The 25,736-nt window shown below is 41.7% G+C and overlaps 1 long non-coding RNA gene across 1 annotated transcript in view; it reads right to left on the reverse strand.

Annotated features, from left to right (window-relative positions):
• The window catches only part of LOC105513283, a 308,187-nt gene that overhangs the window by 209,160 nt on the left and 73,291 nt on the right, over positions 1 to 25,736 (reverse strand). Inside the window, exon 2 of the long non-coding RNA XR_001001981.1 lies at positions 1,469 to 1,567. This is a non-coding gene — a long non-coding RNA (uncharacterized LOC105513283). The remainder of the gene's footprint in view (positions 1 to 1,468; positions 1,568 to 25,736) is intronic.

Genomic DNA, 25,736 nt, shown 5'->3' on the forward strand with positions numbered 1-25,736 from the left:
AAGGGAAGGGAAGGGAGGGGAAGGGAGGGGAAGGGAGGGGAAAGGGAAGGGTTGATGAAGTTCTAGTCCACCTCTTCCTCAACACAGCCATGAGGCAAGGAGCAAGTCATTTGCCCTTTCTGAGCCTCAGTTTCCTCATTGTAAAATGGCAGAAGTAATATGTGAAATGTCTTGGGAATTAAAGTGCCACCTAAATGTAGGAGATGATTAGTAACAGAATCATAGGACAGTTTTCCATTGAGCCCAAAGGTACAAGCAGCACAGTCCCTACCTAAGTTGGTGTTATGGTGTAGCTATGGCTAAGAGTCAATGCAAATGGAACCCTCATGGGTGTTACCACTGTGTCCTCACAAGAGTAGTTTTCCTCTCCCTGTACCTTAGGCCTTTGGAAATGAGTTTTTCCAAATATTGTTTGAAATCACAGAAAGAATTCACAACCAGCATATATATACTTGCTTCTTTGAATAAGTGCTTCTTCTCTTACAAGCAGTGAATCTAAGATCTGAGGTTAAAGATGGGTGAAACTCTTTCTCATACTCTCTGGGGATAAAGTAGTGGCATTCTTCATGTAAAATGGACTCTCTGCATTGGCCCCACTTAGTATAACGTTCAGATTTACAAATTTGTATTTTATTCCCTCCAGTGAATGCATAGCAATATGTAATACAGATAGATCCAATTAAAGATACTTTCAGACCCTGAGAGACTGAGTGTAAAAAGTCAAATATAGAAATTAGACAAATGATATATGTGAAGTAAAGAGAATTTGGAAGCACTGATCAACAAAGAGGAAATATTAAATACAGAGATGAAGAAAAGTAACTTGAACTGAATGAAAGAACAATGAAAATTTTACACAACATTTTAAAAGAGGCACCAATGACAAACATTGGTTGAGTAAATAATTATCTTAGGGAAAAAGTCAGGGGAGCGCCTTAATGATTTATCATTTAATTTAATTAAAGAGTTTCATTAAATTTTTAAAACCTTCACAAATCCATGGGTTTCCTCTAACAAAGCCTGCCGAAGCCCACTGTGGGTTTGGAACACTGTGCTCTCAGTGGAAGGGTAATGCCAGAGAAGAAGATGGAGGAGAACTGGGTTGCAGCCCCAGTGTTATCCTTTGCTGCAGAACTTTGAGCAAGGCATTCAGCTTTGCTGGGCCTGGTTGCTACAACTACAAGATGTGTGATTAGACTAGATTAAAAGTAGCAAACTGGAGATCAGTAGGCTCACCAAATGAGCCAAAACAAAAACATTTTGCAAACTACGTAAAAATCGAGACTGCTGGATTTTCCTGAAAAGTTAGAGTAGCCCCTCACTTTGCATTAGCCTTCCTGTATGCAATAATAGGCTGGAGCTGACTGTCTTTCTGCCAGGGGAAACTATAGTTCCCCAGTGGTATGTGGAGTCAGCAAATGTCTACTTACACAATTACACTTTGCCCTGCTTCACTCACTGAAATTACCTGCCCGGGCCTGGGAGCATTTACATTTGTACCACTGGATAGCTGTTCTCCATTATCCCATTTGGTCTTCAGACTCCGTAATACTTTAAAGCACTGCACCTGGAATGAAAAATCCAGCACAGTAAATTCTCATCTCACTCTCTAATTTCAATCATCCCATCAGTTGGAGGAAAGCACTTAGAGATTTGGATCTAGAAACTGAAACGTATGTACTGATGGTCTGAAAACTCTTTAAAAAATAAACTAACCACCTTCCACCCCTCACATGTCACTGTGGTATTTACTTTAGCTTCCTGTTCATCTGCTTTGCTTCCTGTCCAACTTGATTTCTGCTTTACAGTCAAATGTACATAGACTTTCTGTAGTAACCAATTTCAAAGCATAACATTAATCTGGTTCACTTGAAGCAAACACTTCAGAAACCTAAAATGCTAACTTAATGAGAATAATACCTGGATGCCAAAGACAAAACCCATGAAGCTTTTTAAACACTAAAGGATTTCCTGCAAACACTATATCTTGTCTCTTAGCCCCTTTTTAAACTACTTCCACAAAAGAAAATCTGTTCTATTTTGACCAGACGGAGCATAAACACAAGGTTAAAAATGTTTGCCTGACACTTTTCAATACCCCTGCTTTGAATGCAGCAGTTTGTTTTGCTGCCATATTTCTTTCAAATGATGTGCTTTGTGAGAATTCTAGATTCATCAAAATACCTATAAGCAGAGTTTTTATTAGAAAGCGTCAGCTAGCTGCTTGTATGCTTTTGAATGTGAGAGATTTTCCCATATGTTGCCATATCATTTAGATTATATCTAAGTGATGCCAAAAACCTGGAGGAAAGAAGGGAGATTCTATTATCTACGTTTTATCTGCAAGTCACCAAACAGATAGCTGTTTCAGATCACCCAGCTGTGTGGCACCGTATAGCTAAAACATCTGGGTGAGTAGCTGAATTATTCATTTTCATCAAGATGTTTTGCTCTCCTATAGACAGTATCTGAGCTGTACGCGTGGATGTGTATAGTATATGCATGTGTTTACCTATGTACATGTGTCCCTAAGATGACAAATTTAAGCAATTGTTTTAGTTACAAAATGCAGCATGAGATCGCCCTTCATCTCCTGCCGGACGATTCTAACAACCAACAGCTCTTTTCCATCTATGCCCGCCTACACTGAGTCAGGCCAAGGAGCAAAGCTGGGAGGTCAGCCCAGGCAAAGCCAGCAGAAAAGGGCTGTACTTCCCTTCTTTGCAATCCAGAGCCAAGAATTGCTGACCCTGAGTATGCACACAAATTTCTGGTAGATGAGGCATTGGGGAATGCAGCAGGGGCTGGAAGAATCACAAAATAATACAAAGCTACTATTTAAAATGTGCTTATTAGGTACAAGGCTCTAGGCTAAATGTCTTTACCTGCATTGTCCCCATTTGATTCTCACAGTAACTTTTTGAGGCAAGAACTATTATTCTCACTCTCCTACTTTTTTTCCTTTGGTTTTTTGTGTTGTTTGTTTGTTTGTGCTTTTTTTTTTTTTCTTTTTTTAACAAATGAGGAGACTCAGGAAAGTTAAGTAACAAGCAAGTTTCTGTATTTGAAGACAAGTTTGTCTGACTTCCAAACACACCTCTTAATAATGCAACTACGCTTTTTAGTCTGGATTGCAGGTGGCCACCCTCCTCAAAATGACACTGGAGCACTTTCAAAGCATGTCATCCTAGGCTGAGGTGATAGTCCTGGTTAAGCCCCCTCCCCGCAAGATTTTAATAAAGTAGAGTGATGGCGACAACTGCCCTGTGCTGATCCAAAGCTTCATTACTGAACCCTTAGTTAATTCCCTAAAATCTTTGAACAGGGCTAGGGAGAAAGAGGGAACCAAAGTTACCCAGTATTCACAAAAAAAATACATACTATTTGAATCACTAAAGTGGGCAAGGTATAATTTATACTGTTATATTTCAAGCTGACTACTTCCTGTATTTTCTAACAAGTCCAGTCTCAAACATTCTCTCACTGTCAATCTATCTATTTTGATTTGGGGTTTATAAAATTAAGACAGCTGAACTCCCACGGTAGACTGTGACCTCATGTACCATCTTGGTATGTTAAAGTTATTTGCGTTATGGATGGCTGCAATTATTTTATTAAATATATGCTCACTATAGTACTTTCAATATATGGCCATTAAATACTGTGCTTAAGGGGACACTTCTCCCAGAAAAAAAAAAATGCATGTTTTTTATTCTTGGAATCTGGGCAAGAATGATATATCACACCATGGTACCATGAGGCAAACAATAGAAGATACTGAACACAGAAAACTTTTGAAACTAAACAAGCAAATAATTGTCATCCCAATTATTTCATTATGGCTGACAATAGAATGACACAAAAGACTGAGTGAGTGGCTCCCAGAATGGCATGACAATCATAAAAGACTCAAGACACAAAGAGTGTTTCTAAGAGACAGCAGAATTCATACAATATGCAATGTACAGTAAAACCTTGTTATTCCAATTACAGATATTTTTCCCCGAGTAGTATGTAATTCAAAACAATTCCCACTCCTCAACTGCCTACACAGTCTTACTGTTATTTTATTAAAATACGAGCTCATTTTGACCTGGCTAATTCAAGTCAAATTTTGCCAGCCCCTTACATGGTAACTAATGAGATTTTACTTCAACTCTGTTTCATCTCCTGGCCTCTAACTACTCCCAAATTAGTTTCACAAATGCAGTTGTGCAGAGTAAAAGAAAACCACCATACTGAATGGTAATAATACATGTGGAAAAATATATGTTGAATAGCTGTTCTTTCACAACTTTCTGAGTTGTGAAATTTTTTAAATTTCCCTTATGTTTATATATTTAACTATAATCTGAATGCACTCGAAGTATGTGGTTTACAGAAAAAGAGAAGGAAAGAGAGGAAGAGAGATTTAAAGTTTTTCACCGCTAACAAACTCCGTTAGTATCCAATAATAATAATATATCATAATAATGCAATGTATTGGCACTGACTACATGCAAAAAACTTTAAATATTTTATAGAGTCTTCACAGTAACCACAAATTCAGTATTACAAGCCTTCTTCTGTTGATGAAAAGAGGCACAGAGAGGTTAAGTAACTTGCCCCAGGCCATGAAGTTGTAAGTGGCCGGCGGTTGGACTCAGGCTGACCAGCAATTTAGGCCTCTGGTTAGGAGGACAAATATGACACTGGCCAAGTCCACATGCTGAGCTCCATCTTCCTTCCTCCTATCTTCACTTGACTCTCCCAGCACCACCACCATCACGGCCCACGGAAAAGCTGAACCTCTAGATGACCTGTTCCATCCTCAATTTCCCCTACCCCAAAACATTGGAGAATTCCCAGATCCCCAAACAATAATGATCCCTTTGGCAGCCAAGCAAACCCTGACAGAGTTTTCCACCCATCACTTCAAGAACAGGAGAGAAGGGGCAAGTCCCCCTGAGTCCTGAGTCCCACAGATACCTCGGCCCCTCACTGCCAACAGCCAGGGAATTTGTATTCTATTGGGCTGGTTGTTTCCAGCTGTCACAGTCTGCTCTAAAACCTGTGTTTGTTCTACTGCTAAGAATTTCAATGCCACCCCAGTAACCCTTTTCCTCAGCATAATTTGGATAGGACACAAACTGTCAACACTACACGCCTGGGTTATTCCACGAGCGCAGTGAATGCTCTGGTAACTGTTCATATTTCTCTCACCAGGTCAACATGCCCAGCTCCCAGCTTCTGTGGCTGTGGGCTGCAAAAGGCACACAGTGGTGTCCATTGCAGAAGAACTGCATCCTGCCTAATTGGCCTGCCTCACCTTGGAAGTTAGGCTGGTGGCCAATGATTGACTACCTCAGGCACAAAGCTGACCCCTTGCATTAAAGGGCCACCAACTCTGTGGTGCAATTTGCTACCCAAAGCTCCCTAAAAGTCCAAGCTAATGCTAGGCTCCAGCTGAAAACACATCCTTCTTACCTTTCTTCCCCTACCCTCCTACTTCCCTCACTCCCCTTCTCCTGTGGGCACCTCCTTAATGAATCATATACACTAGATTCCTTTTTCAGGCTCTGCTTCTAGAAACTAAGACAATCTTAATGCTCTCCCAAACCAAGGACTGTCCATTTCAGTCTTATCCTCTGACTCCAGAACATCCTTCCTCTAAGAACTTCTACTACACTCAGGATCCCACATCATCTTCCTTCTATCTAGAGACACCTCAGCTAACTCACTCCAAACTTTATACAGGTGTCATGGGGTATTTTCAATCACCATATAATGTTTTTCCTATCTATAGAAGTAGAAAATATTCATAACCTATAATCATTTTCCTGAGCAAGTTATGTCAAAGATTTTGTTCTGTCAAGGTAGCTGCAGATTGTACACGAGGAACAGTGAATATGTTTTTGTTTTGGGAGCCTCCTGCATCACTTTATCTTTCTATTGGCTTTCTCCAGATAAGATTGCCTTCTCCAGATAAGATTGCCTGGACCAGGACAATTACCCAGTGAGGATTAAGATCAATCTCCAGGTAAGGATGTGAACAAAATTTTGTCATAAGTCATAATCTCTGCTTTCTTGGTCCTGAGATCAGGGCACCCTTCCAATTGTGGGAACACAGAAATGTGACATTTCTTGAGCGGTGAACTGTAGATGTGTATGCATGTCTGTATGCAAGCCCATACACACACACATATGCACATGTCCTTCTGGCCCAACATAAACAAATAGCTCCAGATTGGAAAGACATGAGAGCTGGCAAGGGTCGGATGGATTGGACACTGGGAAATTTTCCAGGTTCAAGCAGAAGGGCTGAAAAGAAATGCATTTCCTATCTAAGTAAGGTTTGAATATTGCACTGATTGGGAATTAAAAGTTTACATGAAACCCAGCCTCTTGCTGCAGTGAAAACGCCATCCCATTGCCGTGAAAAGTCCCATGGTCTAGTGAAAAGAAGGGAAATCAAACTTATGACGCAGATCCTAAAATATAAAGTTTTTGTTTGAAATGTGTTTCTTGTTTTACAATTTCCCTTACACATGCTTCCCATGTATCTCTTAGTATAGGCACTGTCTTGCTGTCTCCTTGTTAAACAAAAGGCTGAGCTGCAATCAGAAAATACAAAAGCTAGTTCATGACCTTGGGCAAGACATTCTCTCTCTGAGTCTCACTCATCCTCATCATAAAAACAAGACACTGGACCAGGCTGATCTAAGGTCTTATTTTTTCTAACATCTCATGAAGTCTATTGGAAGCACAATAGTGGAGGCTTAAGAGCAGGATACTGAGGTGAATTGCCTGGATTTAAATCACAGATTTACAACTTACTGTTTATGTCTTTGGATACATTGTTTACTAAACCTCAGTTTCATCATTTTAAAAATGGGGATAAAATGAGTACCTCCCTCATTAGGTTGGGGTGAGGATTTAATGACATATATATAGAATATGCTTAGAATTATTCCTGGCACATAGTGAATAGTCAGCAAATGTTAACAGTATTCATCCTCACTGGTATACACCAAAGGAACTTACCAGATTGATTTATCCACTAGAATACATTGAGTTTATCCACTAGAGTACATTGAATGTTTTCCCCAAATACAACTGAAACTAGTAGGCCTTACAAAACCTAAAAAGTTAGCACCAGGTGGCCCTAGATAGGGTCTCACCCTGCCTAGATAGGGTCCCACCCTGCCTCGATAGTGTTCCACCCTGATAGGGTCCCACCCTGCCAATTCCGGGAAACAACCTCATGAGGTCCCACCCTGCCAATTCCAGGGGTCTCACCCTGCCTCAAAGTTCCCGGAATTATCAACTCCAGGAAAGAACCTCATAAGGTCCTGCTCTAACCAATTAAACCAAGACCCCTTGCTCAGGCTATAGCTAGACCCAATCATTTTACGCCTTAAGCTTTGTTTGAATTTCGCGCCATAAGCTGTGTTTGAACTTGTGTTAGCATATATAAACAGCCTGTAACAAGCAGTCGGGGTCCCAGGACCAACTTAGAGCTTGGGACCCTAGCGCGCTAGTAATAAATAACTCTCTGCTGTGAACTTCGTGTCGGTGATCCTTCGCGACGACCCCTGCCCAGGAGGGAATCGAGAGTTCGGTTCCAACACAACAACATTAACTCTTATTTTTTAGGAGCCATGGGCTACCCAGTGTTTAAGAAATTATCCAAATTATCTCATTCAAACCTCATCAAAACCATATGGGGTTGAAAAATTATACCCCTGCACCATTTTAGAGATGAGGAAACTGAGGGACAAAGAAAGAGGCTCAGCAACTTGCTCAAGCCCACACAGAATTCATTTTTTAATATTTCACAACTGGCTCTCTAGGAAAAAAAAAAAAAAAGGCCTAATGCATTGTATGTGCCATTTTCCTTGGTATAGATACTTTTGTTTGCCATGGCTAACTTCTTTTTTTTTTTTCTTTTCTTTTTTTATCTCCCAAGACAGAGTCTTGCTCTGTAGCCCAGGCTGGAGTGCAGTGGTGTGATCGTGGCTCACTGCAGCCTCAACCTCCTAGGCTCAAGGGAGCCTCCTGTCTTAGCCTCCCAATTAGCTGGAACTACAGGTGCAGGCCACCATGCCTAGCTAATTCTTTGATTTTTTTGTAGAGACAAGGTCTCCCTATGTTGCCCAGGCTGGTGTTGAAATACCAGGCTTCCAGCGATCCTTCCACCTCTGCCACCCAAAGTGCTGGAATTACCGAGGTGAGCCACCACACCTGGCCACACACCATGGCCACCACACCATGGCCAATTTTTAAGCTCCCAGTTAGCATCACGGAATGCAGAGCTGGGGAGAGATTAGCACAACTGGCATTCAGAAGCCACATACTCCAGGACACAGCTAAAATGTTGTGGAATAAGGCCAGGCGCGGTGGCTCGCGCCTGTAATCCCAGCACTTTGGGAGACCAAGGCTGGCGGATCACGACATCAGGAGATCAAGACCATCCAGGCTAACACAGTGAAACCTCATCTCTACTAAAAATACAAAAAATTAGCCGGGCATGTTGGGCAGGCGCCTGTAGTCCCAGCTACTCGGGAGGCTGAGGCAGGAGAATGGCGGGAACCCGGAGGCGGAGCTTGCGGTGAGCAGAGATCGCGCTGCTGCACTCCAGCCTGGGCGACAGAGCGACACTCTGTCTCAAAAAAAAAAAAAAAAGTTGTGGAATAAGCAGAGAAACAAACTGCATTTCTTAACAACATGTACGTAGATGTCTCTCTCCTCCTCCTGCTCAACACTACTTTAGAATGTAAAGCAAACGACACACATGGATTATTTAGGGTTCTCTAGAGGGACAGAACTAATAGGAGATATATATATACATATGGGAATTTATTAAGTATTAACTTAAATGATCACAATGTCCCACAATAGGCTGTCTGTAAGCTGAGGAGCAAGGAGAGCCAGTCTGAGTCCCAAAACTGAAGAACTTGGAGTCTGATGTTCCAGGGCAGGAAGCATCCACCATGGGAGAAAGATGTAGGATGGAGGCTAGGCCAGTGTCTCTTTTTCACGTTTTTCTGCCTGCTTTATATTCGCTGGCAGCCAATTAGATTGTGCCAGGTTAAGGGTGGATCTGCCTTTCCCAGCCCACTGACTCACATGTTCATCTCTGTTGACAGCACCCTCACAGACACACCGAGGATCAGTCCTTTGTATCCTTCAATCCGATCAAGTTGACGCTCAGTATTCACCATTACAACACAAATTCCTTATAAAGCACTTAATTTTAAAAATTCCAAACTCAGGTTTTGTTGTGTTAACCTGAACTGAGGTCTGAACTACATTTTTAACTATACATCCACTTTCTTTTTGTTAGTGGGAAAGAACAATTGTTGCACTTCAGATGGACTTATATTTAATTTATTTCTGTTATCTACTTCTGTGCATACTATCATTAATAGTGTAATTTATTTGTAAGATAGAGTAAACATAATGTTTTTCTAAAATAAATTTTTCTCTTCATTTGCAAATTTAACCTGGCCTTCAACAATTTATAAATTCACTGGTTGGTTGGTATACTTAATAATGTCTAGATTGCACAATTGCTATATATGATGAAAAATGTGTATTATATATTCTTTATTATTGAGCATTTTATGCAAATTAATGTTTCTCAGTTGAAATTGTTGATTCATTTCTGCTAGCTTATTAATAACACATCACCAGATGTTTGTAAATCTCTCCATACAATTCTAATTATTGACCGAGTCTGACATACAGATTTTCACCCTAAGAGCCTTTCTTTCTGTTCTTAATCTAAGATATGCATTGCATTAGCAATTTTAAAATTTACTGTAAGAATAAATAAATAAGAAGATTCTCAGTTTCTAATCCCTTATGATGGCCAAAATACCATTTTGTGTACCATAAAGCAGATATTCTAATGTAGTCACAGGTAACATGCTGGTAGCAGGCAAGCAGTACAAGTGGAGCTATGCATTCCCCCAAACCACTAAGAGATCTATTCTGCCTCCAAGAATCTCTGATGCCTCTGGGCCTCAGGAGTTGCCATCACATTTTCAGCTGCATGGCATTGGCCAAGGTATGAGCCGGGGGTGCACTCCCCAAGCAATGTCTGTCAGCATTAAGGAAGACCAAGTCCAGGTCCCAGGAGGCCTGTGGTGCACTAGCCATCTCCTTCTCAGCTCTGCAAGTCCAGGAAAACAAAAGGCAAAACTGGAATAGAAGTAAAGGTTGACTTTGGCCCTTCCCTTTTTTGTATTATTTCAGTACTGAATGCCTCTCTCAGAGGCTTCAACCTTCAAGAGCCTTGGGCAAATTAATTCAGGCCTAGAGCTAATATGTTAACTTACTGATGTTATCCCTGACCCCAATACGAAATGTCTTCCTTTTAAATGAGAACTGCAGAGAAAATGCTGTAATTGGCCCAAAGAGAAGGCTGTCCAAAAGTGGAATTCCAGAAACTGTTACACCAGACAGGTTCTGAGGAGACATAGCTCCCACAGCCCTCTACCCACTTAAAGCGCCAACTCCGATCAAACCCTCTACTCCCTGTGCCTTGGCCCTTCACCTTTACATAATCCCCAAACGGTAATTCTCCATTCACCAGCAGCAACACTGTTACCTTCCTTTGGTAGGGAATAGTGTCAGTGTCAGTCTATAAAATAAACACAATATTTTGAAAAGCTATTCCAAATATGTCATATTAAAAGAGCCTTTAAAAATGCCTTTAGATTGACTCTTTTTTCTCTTCTACCACTAATATTAATAGCCAATATTTACCAAGTTATCCCCATGGGACAGCCTAAGTTCTAAACACGTTATGTACCTTAGTGGTTTCATCCTCATTTCCCCCTTATGAGGCAAGTACTCTTATTCCTTTTTTACATTAAAGCAAACTGAGGCACAGAGAGGGAAATTTACTAACCGGGCATCCACAGCTGACATGTGGCAGGGCTCTGGCAGTCTGGCTTCAGCCACACGACACTGCTTTTTGCTGGCAGCAAGTAAGATCAGCTCTGTGACCCCTTTTAGATCCTCCCTATGCCTGTTCCCACTCTGACACTGAGTCCCGGACTCAGATTCGGACACAAGGCCATCTCTAATAGCTTGATGCCAGAAACTTTGATTGTAATAATCAGCCTTCTCTTGTGTTCATAGGACACAGAACCAGATGTTCCCCCCTCAATGGTAAAAAATTGTTGAATATTTTTTATAAGGCCAACTTGTTTTTCAAAAAAAAGAAGCAAATTGGAAGAAGGTGGTTTGGGCTCAGCTTCATTATAAAACTAGGTTGCATCAGGAGGCCTGTGTCTATTTCTGCTTAAGCAGTTATTTCTCTGGGGCTTTGGAAGAGCCTTGTCCTTCCCGAGGCTGAGTTCTCTTCCAGTGGAAAATGCAGGCAAAACACTGCTATCAGGTTATCTTTTAAAAATTCTGTGGAGATGTTGGCTGCTTATATACATTTCATAGTCACTACTCAGCATTGCTTTTGCTATTAATATCCAAATGCAAGGGGAACATCTGAGAAAGAGTATAGTTTAACAGCCTATTTAAAGAAGGTGAAAATGTGGAAACTGATGATTTTCCAGATAATTCCACTTTCTAAACAATACTTTATAAATAGAGATAAATACAGAAAGATTCATTTTTCCATCAACAGATACTTATTACTGAGCTACTTAAGACACCAATTGCTAATTCAGTTATTTAACAAATACATATTGATGGCTAGTGGTATACCAAGAATGGGTTGGTGCTATGTATTTTAACCATGCATGTTGCAAAGTTTACTGAACACTTACTTTTGTGATAGGCACAGTATTAAGCACTGTACATAGATTATCTTATTTAATTCTCACAAGCAAATTTCTGAGTCCAACTATTAGTCCCATTTTACAGATACAGAAACTGAGGAGCATGAGTCACTTGCCTAGGGTTATGTGGCTGATAATTTGGTAGAGCCAAGGTTCAGGTTCAGAGTTATCTGACCACATAGCCCCAAATTCTAAGTCATTGTGCTTTATTATCCTCTAGGAGGGAAGAAAAGAAAGATAAGTGAGAGGTACTTGCCACTCTCAAACAGCTTACTGGTTAATAGAGATAATACATATTCAGAAATGACTGTAATGCAAGGCAGAGTGTAGGCTATCAATCAAGACAGGAAAACACTGGCATTCAGTGAAGCTCAGAAGAAGAAAATGAGTCTGGCTAGAGGGATCACAGCCAGCTTCATGGAAGAAGTGATATTTAAACTGAGCCATAAGGAATTTTAACCAAGACCCTTGAAGAGAGTATCCCAGCCAGAAGTCACAGTTGATACCAAGGCTCAGATGTGCAGAAACCCAGAGGGAAGTCCATAAAGTTGACTCACAAGAACCTCAGAGAAGCAGTAAGAAACAAAACTAAGCCATGCTCACCACTTTATAACAGGTACTCAAAAACATGTAGAATAAATGAATTAATTCAGGAACAACAAGTAGAGAACAGGCTGTGGAAGCCCTTGAATTTTACCATAAGAGACTGGATATCCTTCTGTAAGAAGTGCAAAATGATTCAGTGTAAAACTATCAAGGGAGGGATCCAATCTGATCTTTACATTAACCAGGAAGTTATTCAAAGGGCAGTTTAGCTTGTTGAGAGCCTGGAGTACAGAAGGCCATTAAGTAATTCAGGAAGAAAATGAAGGCTCAGATAAAGGTGGTGGCTATTGAGGTGGGGCAAGGGTATGGATCGCAAAGAGCTATGCCCAGAAGTAAAAACCCCCTGTCCTTAAAACCCCACCTTCTCCACCTCATCTGGAGGCAGTAGAAAAATCTTACAGTGATTCAAATCCCACTGGGTGTAAATAGTACCTCAAAGGGAAAGGAAAAACAATTAATAACCCACCCTAACATTTGGTCTATATGAATGATTAACCACTGAATTATCGCAAACATTTGCCTGGAAGTTCCCAAATATCCACCTGTTTGGCTAAGTTAAAGACCAGACACCTCAACTGTGGACTGGGTTTTTGGTGCTAAGGGCTTTGTGGTCTGATAAAGCCAAGACCTCCAGTTTCAAATTGCATCAAAGTAACTTTTCATAGGTAATTGCCATCAATTCCAACTTTTTGTCCCAATCAGGGTTCTACCACACTAGAGTCTAAACCTAAGAGTGTTGGAGATGTTCTCTGAATTCTGCAGGAAAGAAAAAAAAAAAAAGAAGTATTATCAGGTCTGGCCCTTTATCCTACAGTTTCATAGTTGGAAATGTCTTCACTGCATTTGATCCCTCATTCCGGTAGCAGTGGCAAATCCACACAGGTCTGAAGCAACTTGATTCTTGCCTCCTTGGAGGAAAGAATTTGGCCAAGGGACATAAGGCAGAGGGAGAGACCCAGACAAGTTTTTGAACAGGAGTGAAAATGTATTAAAAAGTTATAGAGCAGGAACAAAAGGAAGTAAAGTACACTTGGAAGAGGGCCAAGAGGGCGACTGAGAGATCCAAGTGTCTCATCTAGCCCTTGACTTGGGTTCCACACATTGACTGGTTCTGAAGTTTGCATTTCTTCTCCCCTGATTCTTCTCTTTGAGTGGGCTGCCCACATGCGCAGTGGGAGGAGCTGCATGTGCAGTGTGTTTACTGAAGTTGTGTGTATGCTCATTTGAGGCATTTTCCCTTACCAGTCAAGCGTTCCTAAAGGAAGGTCATATGCCAGTTAAACTCTGCTGTTTTGCCTCTTGGAGTGCGTGCTTGAGCCCATTTGCCCAACTCCTGAGATCTTATTGGGAAGCTGCTGATCACCAGCTTCAGTTGTTTTCTATCTATTGGGAGCCTGCCTTTCCCTGGAACCAGCTGCAACCAATTATTATTTTAGACAGTTTAGCAATGGCCTGGCCACCACCTGATCATTGCCTGACATTCCTGGGGCCAAGCGGGGCCTCTCCTGCCCTGCTCATGTCTGCTTAACTACCTAATCTAACAATTCCAAGTTGCAGCAAAAGAATCCCAGCAAAATATTTCATATTGAGACATTAGCAACAGCAGCGATGTGACCGAGTATTGGGGCTGGAGGGGACCAAAAAATAAGAGCCTCCCTTCTGCCCCATTCTTCCCAGAATAGAGAGAATCTGGAAGACTGTGGACCACATGTCTCTAGTTCCATTTTCCTGAGCTTACACCTTTCAATAAGCCCACTCCACCCTGGGGTGGAGGAAGAAGGCTAGGTAAGTTCCTTCCAAACTTCCCTCTTCTGGAGCATTCATGGTCTCTCTCTCTCTCAGATGTAACTTGCGTGAGCATTTTTTGACAGAAATTATGTGTATGTTTTGTTAAATGAAGATTGTTTCAAATTGTTGGGTAGTGCTTAACTCTTACAAGGATTAGGAGTGTTTTTAATCTTCTCTTTCCTTACCTGTACTTTCTAACATTTATAATTCAAATAATAAAAAATGGCTTTTATAACAAGAAAAAACAATTTTTAATTTTACAAATTGTAAAAGTAACAATGAAAAATATATTGACACAGCTGAGTAATCTCAAGGCTTTATGGAATAATAATTTTATGGCAACACTATGGTTTGCCAAAAGACGCAGCTGAGACTGTCTGGCACGTTTTCCTAGCCCGAGGCTCCCCACTCCTGATGCCATCCATTCTTCTTTCCTGCCATCAGCGCCCACAAATATGACACGTGGGATCCTCAACAGACACCCAATTTTCCCTTAGCAGGAACAGCCAGCAAAACAGAAATACTGTCTCCATCCTCTTTTCTCCTATGTTTGTCCTCTTCTGTCCAGACTATCTGGAAACCAGACAACACTCGCCAACCCCATCAAAACTGTGCCCAGGCTGCTGACCACAGAGACCACTTCCTCATCGCAGAGATGCCTGAAGTCCAGTAACCTTTTCTTTGGTCAAATTACAAGGTTCCTTAGAAGTAAACTTTCCTAACAACATGCTGATCTTCCCTCCAATTATCAGTCTAAATATTACCTTCCTCATGTAATTTATAAGTGCTGCATAGGAGAACGGGGCACTGAAAAGGGCTTGATCTAACCACACCTCAACTGTCTCCTCCCTGTGTTTACTCTGCCAGTTCAACTGCAAAGAAATAAGCTAACAAACGGAATCTCTTTCAAGGCTGTTGTGTCCTTTGTAAGTAAGTCAGTCACGAATGGAATGCATTTCAAATTTAATTTACTGATGGCATGTATTAGAATGAGGTCAGAATGTGATTTTTCAAAATGTTAAATCATTTTGTCCATTTTCCACACTAAAGCATCTTTTCAACCATTATATTCACTTAAAACTATGTTCTGTAGCTATTCTCTTTAAATACCAAGAGTAATTATTATAACTTTAAAAAAAGGTAGAATATGGACCTATAATTTTTTCTTATAATAGGCTATTTCTAAAAGAAAAAAAAGAAGTGACTTGTGTATCACACAGATAGAAAGTGTACCTTTTAGGATTGAAATGGAGCTGTGAAAAGAAAACGAAAAACCAGCCTATGTACCACCACTAATCCTTCTTCTTATTTTCATTTGTGGTTGGGGAAGGGGGTGAAAGAGGAGCAGCTAGGCATCAGTTCAAGTTTAGCCCCTGGCTCAGAAACAGGGCAACAGGACGGGGAGACCTGAAACCACCAAAAGAAGATCCAGGGTGATCTGAACACAACTTCCTCAGATGCCCACCCCAAACACAGTGCTAAATTTCATGTTCTCCTAGCCTACTATGCTTATTTCTGTCTGCAGCTTTGCCTTCAGACAAGTAAGGCAACTGCATCATCTTCACATACAGTTGTGAAGTGTAGGCTCATCTTTATCTTAATCACTTGACAAATAAAATAAAAGCAGTAAAATAATATACTCTTCCTGTTAATCTTGCCAAGGAGCACAATAGTTGATTATCTCACTTTCAGTGTGGGCACTCTGGGTATAGATAGTATTTAATGAATGGCAGCCACCATCATATGGAAAGCATGATGGTCCTCAAGAACAGGCTGCTGGTCAGAGATGGAATGCATGGATGGCTAACCCACATGCCTATGGAGGTGCAGTAAGTGGCTTAGAGAGTGAGGCAAACTAAGGCTGGAACACAGGGAGGGATGGGGGAAGGGAGAGACCACACATCCCCACGGGAAGTCAACAGGTGATGGTGATCACACGCAATTGGTTCAGTGCTGGCAAATCTGATTTCGGCAAAACTGAGAGGTCTGTCATCTTTCTTACATGGTTAAAGACAAGAAAAGAGGCAACTCCAAAAACCAGGACAATATCCAAAACATTTCAATTCCTATTCTTAAAGAGGAGCATGTTATCGGGAGGAAATGAGTTTCAGGATGTATTTCAGGACAGGAGTGTTTTGATATTCCTCGGATTTGACACTGCAAAAACAACTCCCTATACAGCTGTCCTATGGCCCAACTTGAGATATAGTTTAACTCCTCTCCTCTTAGGGAAGACATCAGCTACAACTGCTTCAAAAAAGAATACCCAGAACAATTGGAGAAACAGAAGGATCTCCATATAAACAAAATAATAAATTTTTTGCAAGTCTCTTTGATCCTGGAAAGGCCCAATTAAAAAAGACCTCAAATATCTATATTGCATAAATTCAATAATTTGCATTATTGACACTAAACTAATGTCAAACCTCTGCTCCATTTTCTGAAGTACACCCAGCCATCCTGCCACCAAACCATTAAGGCAGTTGTTGAGAGAGAAGGACCCAATCAGACCTTTTTCTTCCTGTGCAATGATGATGCAATTCTTAATATTCTAAGAGCTGAAGTCATATAAACTGCCTGTTTTTTCGAAAGTGTCGTCTGAGCTCCTTCCATGTGCCAGGCCTTAGACACTAAAAAAACAAAGATGGATAGGGCAAAGTCCGCTGCTTGGTAGTCAAACAGATAAAAAACTAACCATTTGTCCATGTGAGAGGAAGCATATGTATGAACAAAATGCTACAGTATGTGAGTGTGGGAGTCCCTAATTCTTCCTGGGAGGTAGAGAAAGGGACATTTGAGCTAGGCTTTACATGATTGTGAAATATAGGAAGGGTTGTTCCAGAATACAACACCTCGCCTGGAATTTCATATTCATAAAACCCAATATCTGGTTACCAGGTGATTACCAAGTAAACTTTTTGTTTGGTGTGATTTCATCTTGGGTTTTCTTTTTGTTTTGCTTTGTTTTGACTTTGTTTTTATGAAGAGCACCTGAGAAATTTATAAATTCTCTTTTACTAAGTCCTATATTGCCCTTGAGTTTAGGGTCAAATTATAAATGTTTCTCATCTCTTTTCCTAGCTAGTGACTTTCTTTAAATAGGATCCCATAAAGTGACACAATGACATTTCATAACAAACTCAATGCATAAAACTGCCGAAGTGTTTGAAAAATATAAAAGCTTTATGACCATACATATCAAATGATACAGAATATGAAAAGTCCTGGAACATTAGTGGGACTGACTAGAAATAAATCTATCATAAATTAACCTCAGTTTTATACAAATAGAAACGGGAATTAAATAGAGGGAGATTTTCAAAACCAACAGTTTTTATGTTATTAGATTGATGTCCCAACACCATGGATGGCTCATTGTCATTTGATGACTGTGCTGGCCTATTTCATTCTTGAGACCTTAATTATGGTACTTCCCAGGAGATGAACTATGGGTGAAAAATCATGAGCTTTTTGTCACACAACAGACCAGCCAAAAAAAAAAAAATCTGAGACTGAAAAATGAGAAAATACATCACATGTCTTCCAATTTATCATGCCACATGCCTTCAAGATAATTATCATTTGTCATTTTGGCTTATACATGGAAAAATCTGATAAAAGATAGGCAAAATTAAATTAAATGCTTTTAGCAGGCACTTAATGAATTCCCCCACTAATGTTTACATTGCTAGGCTATCTATTTGTAGATCATCTGTCATTAGTTTCCAAAGGGTTTTATTTTCTGATATGATACTTACAGTGTGTTATGAATCAGCTAATTATACAATAACCTTTACCAGCAGCAAAAGCAGAATTACATGGATTTCAGGACAGTTATTTCTAATCCCCATTTTAAATTACATCTGTCTCTCAAGTCAGGAGAAAAGGGGAAGTTGGTAAACAAGCCACCTACAGCTAAAGCCAATTGATGGATTTGTTTTGTTGGACAACAAGTTAATGGGAGCTGCAAAGCAGGAGATCTGTATTTTCATAAACTAAATGCTATGTATAAACACACTATTATCATTCCTAGTTAATGGTACAACTTGGTGCAGACTCACTAGCTTTGCCTGGTGAGATGATATACAGAAATCATCTCCAGTAGGTTCCAAAATAGTTTTAGTGGAAAGGGACAGACAGGTATATGTGAATAAATAATCCACCTGCGTGTCTGTGCTTGTTCAAATGGGTTCAAAGGCTTATTTTTTTGTTTGTTTGTTATTTTTCATTGAGTGAAAGGAGTCTAATAATAGCCTCTGATAAAATAATAATGTATTGAATAAAATATCTCTCCACTTCTTTCCTTTTCCTTGGTCTTCTGTCCCTGTTCTCTACCTGACTACCATTGCAATATTCAGCATAGTCCTGATTCCCAGAATGAGATGAATGCAGGTCAATCGATATTGAAAGGTGGGTGGAGTGGAGAGAACGGCTTCCTTTTTCCCATCACTTGTTAGCATATGGGAAAAAAAGATATACTGTGCAATGTTTGGTGGATGGGCCATGTGAATTAGCCCACACATCGGTTTGTGAACGGATTGTTCCCATCAGATGAGTCAGTAGAGACGGGAATGTTAATTTCTTCAGGGGACATTTATCAATGTGGTTCTGAAAGAACAGTGCAGCACTCTTTACCAGCAAGCTCCATGACAGGGACAGCACTCACTGTGATCTTCACCAGGTGATTTTCCACGGCCAACTGGCCTTTCACTCACTATCACTCAACTGCATCATACAGCACAATCCATCTGTGAATGCTAATAATTGAAAGCAGGCTGGCCCAATACAAACATGTACATGTTCTGATCTAGAGTTTCAGGACCCACCCTGGAAGGGATCCTACGGAGCTGAGATCACTTTGGAGCACTATCCTAATGTTCTTTACCTGTGGTTCCTTCTTGTTTCCTTCACTCAATTACCCTTTTAGCAAAGAGCATGTAGTGGCAACAAAGCACTCAGATAGACTTCACAAACCTCAGAGTCATGGAAAGGAGAAGGCCTTTTTCTAAATCCCTCCTAGATACTTCTTTCAATCAGGCTTTTTCCTGATTCAAGGAGAAGGAAAAAAAAACATTTATTTTCTATATATTAATACCTAGCAACCAGATTGCTAAGCAGATCTACTAAGTGCTGATCCATTCTGAAGTGATGAAGAAAAGCGTTAGAAAGTGGGAGGCAAGGCCAAATCTCTGGGCTCTTAAGATTTTGAGAATAGCCTGTGAAAACAGAGTTCTCCCCTCCATCACCAGGTAAGCTACTAGATGACACTCCTCACCAACTACCCACCAACACAGAGGGAGAAAAAGCAAACTTTTCGGAGTCAAGATGAGTATCCATTATGTCAAGAACCTCAAGGGAAACCAGTTCTGCAACTCAGGGGTTCCATCCCCCCAACTGTAAGGAACCAGCAGCACAGCAGAGGGTGAACAGTGGTTGAGCGAGCTCTACTGTCTGAGCTCCACCTGCTGTCAGATCAGCGGCAGCATTAGATTCTCGTAGGAGCACACACCTTATTGTGAATTGCGCACGTGAGGGATCTAGGTTGCACACTGTTTATGAGAATCTAATGCCTGATGATCTGAGATTGAACAGTTACTTCCCAAAACCATCCCTCCCCCTCTCCATGGAAAAAAGTGTCTCCTACAAAGCCAGTCCCTGGTGTCAAAAAGGTTAGGGACCACTGCTCTAACTACCTTTGTATCTCACTTTTTTTTCCCTTTCTGAGACAAGTTTTTGCAAGGACTTTTGTTTTTTTTTTTTGAGACAGAGTCTCGCTCTGTCACCCAGGCTGGAGTGTAGTAGCGCAATCTCCGCTCATTGCAAGCTCTGCCTCACGGGTTCATGCCATTCTCCTGCCTCAGCCTCCCGAGTAGCTGGGACTACAGGCACCCACCATCACGCCCGGCTAATTTTTTGTATTTTTAGGAGAGACGGGGTTTCACTGTGTTAGCCAGGATGGTCTCGATCTCCTGACCTCGTGATCCGCCCGCCTCCGTCTCCCAAAGTGCTGGTATTACAGGCATAAGTCACCACGCCTGGCTGCAAGGACTTTTTAATGTTTGCTATCTTCACCTTTATACACCTCCCAAGTCAGACCGCTTATTGAAATTCTTGTATTCTTATCTTTCCCCCTCACTCCACTACACTCTCCCCAACTCCTACCAAGTCCTTTGGGTCTCTGTTTGGAAGCTGCCCTTTTTTGAGATGCCTTTGCCAATCCCCATTGAAACAGGAAAAGTTCCCTTGTCCCCCTTGCAGGGTGTGCAATGGGGCTGTGGATCACTTCTTCAGTGTCCTGCTATTCAAACCTCTAGGGGAGCATACAGACCAGCAGGCTGTGGGGTTCCGACCCCACTGCAGTGTCTAAGGGTTAATGTTTACGGCTTCTAAGGCCCAGTGGGCATGTGTCACAGGGTGCTCTTTAGTTTTGCTCTTTTAATTTACCGTCTATAGGTGGCTTGTGTTAACCAGCTCAATTAGACCCTCCACCTTGTGGCAAAGACAGAGGGCTTTCTGTATCCCGGGTTCTTGCCTTGGTGTACTGGAAGAATTGGATCACACCTGGACCTGGAGTATGAGTGCAAGACTTTACTAGGTGGAAGTAGCTCTCATCAGATGGGGGAGCCAGTAAGGAAATGGTTTTCCCCTGGAGTCAGGTCGCTGGGTGACCCAGGCTCTCCACCCACTGCCCTGGCCAAACTCCACCTCCTTCCGTCTGCTATCCTGCCGCATCTACCAGTGTGTTGTGCAGCATCTACCAGTGTGCTGTGCAGCATCTATCAGTGTGCTGTTCCGCAGGCGTGCTCTTCCACAGGCGTGCTCTACCGCAGGCATGCTCTTCCCAGCCGCTTGTGTTCTTCCACCAATGTGTTCCTCTCACCATCTAGCAGCTTTTGTCTCTGCCTTGCTAAGGTCTCGGGTTTTTATAGGCTCAGGATGGGGGCATGGCAGGCCAGGGTGGCCTTGGAAAATGCAACGTTTGGCCGCCACAGCAGAAGTGCCTGTCCTCACCTAGGTCCGTGGGGATAGAACCCTAGCCAGGGTCCACACCCTCCTCTACCCAGCACTTCCCTTCCCCTCTTCCATATCATTTAAAGGGACCACTCTCTTCCCTTCCCAGTATTCCCGTATCACCATCAGCTTCACAAAAGCAGATTTTGACAACACATCAACAACAGATTCATCTTTTAATGCCAATCACACTTTAACCAAGCTCACAGAGACTAATGTCTAAATCACAAAGTCAATGTATTACAATAAAACTAAAACTGCCTTTGCACCAGAGCATACCTATTGGTGTGTCCTGCCTATATAAGGAGTCAAATCTCACTCAGAAGGTTGTCTAGGGAGTGTGGAACCAGAGGGAGGCAAGAGGAGGTTCTATGTATAATCCACATAATTCATAACTTCTTCACCAAAGTCCTAGTCCAGCAGTGATATGGTTTGACTCTGTGTCTCCACCAAATCTCATATTGAATTGTAATCCTCATGTGTCAGGAAAGGGGCCTGGTGGGAGGTGATTGGATCATGGGGGTGATTCCCCCCTTGCTGTTCTTATGATAGTGAGTTCTCACAAGATCTGATGATTTAAACATGTATGGCACATTCTCTCTCTCTTTCTCTCTCTCGCTCACTCTCTCTCTCCTGCTCCACCATGGTGAGATATGCCTGCTTTCCCTTCAACTTCCACCGTGATTGTAAGTTTTCTGAGACCTCCTAGCTATGCTTCCTGTATAGCCTGCAGAACTGTGAGTCAATTAAACCTCTTTTATTCATAAATTACCCAGTCTCAGGTAGTTCTTTATAGGAGTGTGAAAACGGACTAATACAAGCAGTGAGACCCAGATACTCCAAGTTGACTGATAACATTCACATCCTTTATTCTGGTTAGTGTTTGTACAGGCACTGCCAACATTTGCCTCTAGACTCTGCCTTTCTATTTTTTTTATACATCGACGAACAACCATTCTAATTAACAGCTTTTCTTTAAAATTTTTGAGAACCAGGCAAGCCAAGCCTTTCTGAACTGACCTTGGGCCCATTCTCCCTCACATATCTCCAATCCCTTCTGTGCTGAATTGTCTGGCTGTTTTTAATGTATCCATTTCCAAATTGTAGGTTCTGCTCCCATCTACCTCCTACAGTTACCAGCCTGGCTCCCTGTTCTCCCCTGCTGACTTAAAGCCTTACACCAGAACCCATTCATGGTTTGGAAGAAATTAAGGAATCCTAACCTGACAGACTCTAGACTCCACATCTAGTGAGCCCTGTTGTTGATCCAGGTAGAACGCTGTGCCTAGTTCTAAAATTTTACCTTACTTCTCATAACTCAGCCCTCGCCTCAGTAGCCCATTTTGGTATCTGGGGACTTTCCTCATTTCCCATGGCTGAATCCCTGCCTTGGTCACAAGTCCTTTGGGACTGGAGTCTTGCTGGTTCTCTTCTTGACAGATCCTTGCTCCCTGCTGCCACTGCCAGACATCAGCGCCTGCTCTTTCCCACATTCACTTAGATGTTATCTCCCTTGCTCCTGCTTTAAACGCACCTCAGCCCCTAACTTTCTCTGATGGGCCATGTAATCTGCAGACCCAGGCCCTTCTGTCTCCCCATCCCTGCCCATCTTTACTCTGTTCTCATACCTGACAGAGACAAAAATGCAATTAGATAAATTAACTTTTCATTTTCTAATACAAAAATTAGCCAGGCATGGTGGTGTGTCTGTAATCCCAGCTACTTGGGAGGCTGAGGCAGGAGAATCGCTTGAACCGAGGAGGCAGAGGTTGCAGTGAGCTGAAATGTCTCCACTGCACTTCAACCTAGGTGACAATGAGTGAGACTCCATCTCAAAAAAAAAAAAAAAACTTTTTGCCAGGTATGGTGGCTCACGCCTGTAATCCCAGCACTTCGGGAGGCCAAGGCAGGCAGATCACTAAGTCAGGAAATCAAGACCATCCTGGTCAACATGATGAAACCCCATCTCTACTAAAATACAAAAAATTACCCAGGTATGGTGGCGTGCACCTGTAGTCCCAGCTACTCAGGAGGCTGAGGCAGGGGAATCACTTGAACCCAGGAGGTGGAGGTTGCAGTGAGTGGAGATCATGCCACTGCAGTCCAGCCTGGCGACAGAGCAAGACTCTGTCTCAAAAAAAAAAAACTTTATTTTCTTACTGCTCATGTTGCCTTTAGGTAGCCACCTAACCAAGAAGTAAAAATGAAGCTATCACTTAGAAATTCATCTCTTCTCATTTTACATACACTGGAATGACATGAACTCAGTCCACATTAACAGGCATTCTCAAATTCTACCATGGGAAAAAATACTGGTTGAGGATTCAGAAAATACGGGCTATTTAATAGATTATTTGTCATCGATGGAACATGGGTCTTTACTTCTCTATCCCTAAATTGAAATGACAGTGCTTAACCTGGTGGTGTCTAAAGTCTTTTCCAATTCTGCAAATGTCCTGGCCACAGAAGGTATCGATTTTCTAGTTGTGGTCAACGAGTCTGCGCAGGTGGGGGGGGGTGGCTGTGTATTTATTTGTTTGTATGTTTATAACTCTCTGTATTTTCTCTGGCAAGAGAAAGGGTGTTCTACAACCATTTATTCATGATTAATGATATGACTTGTGAACTTGAACCAGAGACTCTTCACCAGAAGCTTTTAGCTTGAAAAATTCCTGACTGTGGCCAAAACCAATGCTGTGAAACAAAAGAAATGAGACAGTGCCTCACCTGCAGCCCACTGACCTGCAGCCCCAGGCGGAGCTCAGGCCAAGACCCCGAGAAAAGGGAACAGCTGGGGCCTGCTGGGACAGCACACACGGCCTCTCACCAGCTTATGCTGCAGCCGATCTGAGGCTACCCAGCAGCAGTTTGGCTGCCCCTCAACCAGATTATAAATTCCTCAAGGGCAAAGAACACATCCTTTATATTTTTCCTGTATCCATATGGTGCAGAAAAATAAAATAAAATAAAAGATTTTTGGGCTGGCAGCCCAGCCAGAAGCTGAAGAATGTTATCCATCCCCTACCCCCACAAGCCTCCTCCCTTAAAATCATAAGAGGAAGACATTCAGGAATAGCTTTTGAGAAATGCCTCCCTCCTTCCGGCCTAAGAAGATACATAAGTAGTTCATGTTCTCCCACACTGAAAGGAGAAATTCAAGCCCACTGATGCATTAAATGAGACATTCCTGAGTCAGAAGGATCACAGGTCAGCCCAAGCATTCGATTGTGTTTGCAACCCATTTCAGTAAGGCTGATTAACAGAAGAGCCAGACCCTTGTTCTGGCACCAGCTGTGTGGCTGAAACCTCTGTGACTAGAGACACCCCAGCCGGAATCAACAGGCCCGACCTGGACACGTGCATCACGGCAGCAAGGTTAGCCGGTGTCAGCTCAGCCAAAGAATTTCTGGTTGTGCTGACTGAGAGGGTACACTCAGAACTTTGGGAATGAAAGGATTCACTGAGGGATGAAAACATGGTATAGCATACCTGAGTATCCTCAGGTTTTAATTTTGTCCCTTCTATAGTACATTTCAATGAGTAACACACAGCTGGGCGAATTACCAGCCGCTCACTAAGCAATTGTTAAATTATTCTAGCTTCCTTTAATGAGAACAGAAACAAAGTTGCCACATACACACTAGTTCTACTTTGTGATTTGTTGTTGCCCATTGCCATCGTCATCATCATTGTTATCATTACTAAAGTAATACACAGCGTAAAAAGAAAAAATGCCAACGGTGTACAAGGAGATCAAGTTAAAAGTTACATTGTCATACTCTCTTCTAATCTTTCCCCCATCTCAACTTGACCATCTCTAAACTATTTCCTAGAACTACTAGAAGATTTACAAAAACTTCTAAAAATGTGCCATATATCACATACCTGTAAATATGCATAGAAAAATATTATACACACGCGTATAAACACAAACATATTCACGCACATACCTATGTATATACACAGTTTTTTCCCACAAATCGATCAGAGTACACTGCCTGGGACATAATGTTTTCACTTAGCATATATCTGACATTCAAATGAAAGCAAATAAATCTATGTATTCTTTTCAATGACTTCATAGTATTCTATTACACAGCTAAGCCATAATCTATTCTGTGGGGGTTTTTTTGTTCTGTTTTTTGTTTTTTGGGTTTTTTTGCACCATCGTTTCTCTGGAGTCCATGTTTCTAATAGTTTACTACTTCCGAATTTATTTAAGTTCAGTTTCCAATGCATGGAGCTGAGTGCTCTAGTTGTTTCTGCCACCACTGTTGCTATTTACAGGTTGTATTTTTGTATATTCCATCTGCCTTTGTCTCTTTGCCTGTACACTTCATACATTGCTTTATACTGCTGAAAGAGCCCCTCTGTGCTGTCCTCCAAGGGAAACTCACACCTCCTCTGATTGTCTCTTGCGCTTTATACACTGTATCTACCCGTGCTGAGCTCTGGTTCCAGGCAAGCACATTGTCTCCCAGGCCTTGCTGACCCATGGTGCTCCCTTCTTATGACACTCCCAGTCTGGATTCTTCAGGCTGCATT

This window comes from Colobus angolensis, unplaced genomic scaffold (genome assembly GCF_000951035.1).
Source record: "Colobus angolensis palliatus isolate OR3802 unplaced genomic scaffold, Cang.pa_1.0 Scaffold228, whole genome shotgun sequence".
NCBI lineage: Eukaryota > Metazoa > Chordata > Mammalia > Primates > Cercopithecidae > Colobus > Colobus angolensis.